Genomic DNA, 2,029 nt, shown 5'->3' with positions numbered 1-2,029 from the left:
TAACGAAAAATGCTGGTGACGAAAAATGACGAAAAATGCTGGTGACGAAAAATGACGAAAAATGCTGGTGACGAAAAAATGCTGGTGACGAAAAATGACGAAAAATGCTGGTGACGAAAAAATGACGAAAAATGACGAAAAATGCTGGTGACGAAAAAATGCTGGTGACGAAAAATGACGAAATGACGAAAAATGCTGGTGACGAAAAATGACGAAAAAAGGTTGGTGACGAAAAAATGCTGGTGACGAAAAATGACGAAAAATGCTGGTGACGAAAAAATGCTGGTGACGAAAAATGACAAAAAATGACGAAAAATGCTGGTGACGAAAAAATGCTGGTGACGAAAAAAAAGAGTTGAATGTTAGTACTTTGTAGTGACTTTTTTTTTCGTCCCTAACATTCATTCAATGTTAAATTTAGAGTTGAATGTTAGTACTTTGTAGTGACTTTTTTTTTCGTCCCTAACATTCATCGAGCTCTGGACTTAGTAAGTTTTCTTTTTACCGAAACGTTTTGCCGAAACGAAAGTTTTGGAAAATCGTCCCCCCAAAAACCTGTTAGGAGTACGTTTCAGGCAATTTAGAGTTGATTGGTAGTACTTTTTAGTGACTTTTTTTCCGTCCCTAACATTCATCGAGCTCTGGACTATGTAAATTTTCTTTTTACCGAAACGTTTTGCCGAAACAAAAGTTTTGGAAAATCGTCCACCCAAAAACCTGTTAAGAGTACGTTTCAGGCAATTTAGAGTTGATTGGTAGTACTTTTTAGTGACCTTTTTTTGCTGGTGACGAAAAATGACGAAAAATGCTGGTGACGAAAAAATGCTGGTGACAAAAAATGACGAAAAATGCTGGTGACGAAAAATGACGAAAAATGCTGGTGACGAAAAAATGCTGGTGACGAAAAATGACGAAAAATGCTGGTGACGAAAAAATGCTGGTGACGAAAAATGACGAAAAATGCTGGTGACGAAAAAATGCTGGTGACGAAAAATGACGAAATGACGAAAAATGCTGGTGACGAAAAATGACGAAAAAAGGTTGGTGACGAAAAAATGCTGGTGACGAAAAATGACGAAAAATGCTGGTGACGAAAAAATGCTGGTGACGAAAAATGACAAAAAATGACGAAAAATGCTGGTGACGAAAAAATGCTGGTGACGAAAAAAAAGAGTTGAATGTTAGTACTTTGTAGTGACTTTTTTTTCCGTCCCTAACATTCATTCAATGTTAAATTTAGAGTTGAATGTTAGTACTTTGTAGTGACTTTTTTTTTCGTCCCTAACATTCATCGAGCTCTGGACTTAGTAAGTTTTCTTTTTACCGAAACGTTTTGCCGAAACGAAAGTTTTGGAAAATCGTCCCCCCAAAAACCTGTTAGGAGTACGTTTCAGGCAATTTAGAGTTGATTGGTAGTACTTTTTAGTGACTTTTTTTCCGTCCCTAACATTCATCGAGCTCTGGACTATGTAAATTTTCTTTTTACCGAAACGTTTTGCCGAAACAAAAGTTTTGGAAAATCGTCCACCCAAAAACCTGTTAAGAGTACGTTTCAGGCAATTTAGAGTTGATTGGTAGTACTTTTTAGTGACCTTTTTTTGCTGGTGACGAAAAATGACGAAAAATGCTGGTGACGAAAAAATGCTGGTGACAAAAAATGACGAAAAATGCTGGTGACGAAAAATGACGAAAAATGCTGGTGACGAAAAAATGCTGGTGACGAAAAATGACGAAAAATGCTGGTGACGAAAAAATGCTGGTGACGAAAAATGACGAAAAATGCTGGTGACGAAAAAATGCTGGTGACGAAAAATGACGAAATGACGAAAAATGCTGGTGACGAAAAATGACGAAAAAAGGTTGGTGACGAAAAAATGCTGGTGACGAAAAATGACGAAAAATGCTGGTGACGAAAAAATGCTGGTGACGAAAAATGACAAAAAATGACGAAAAATGCTGGTGACGAAAAAATGCTGGTGACGAAAAAAAAGAGTTGAATGTTAGTACTTTGTAGTGACTTTTTTTTCCG

The sequence above is a fragment of the Gymnoscopelus microlampas genome, assembly GCF_963454915.1.
Source record: "Gymnoscopelus microlampas genome assembly, chromosome: 23".
In the NCBI taxonomy this organism is placed as follows: Eukaryota; Metazoa; Chordata; class Actinopteri; order Myctophiformes; family Myctophidae; genus Gymnoscopelus; species Gymnoscopelus microlampas.
Note: the sequence above shows the minus strand (reverse complement) of the source record.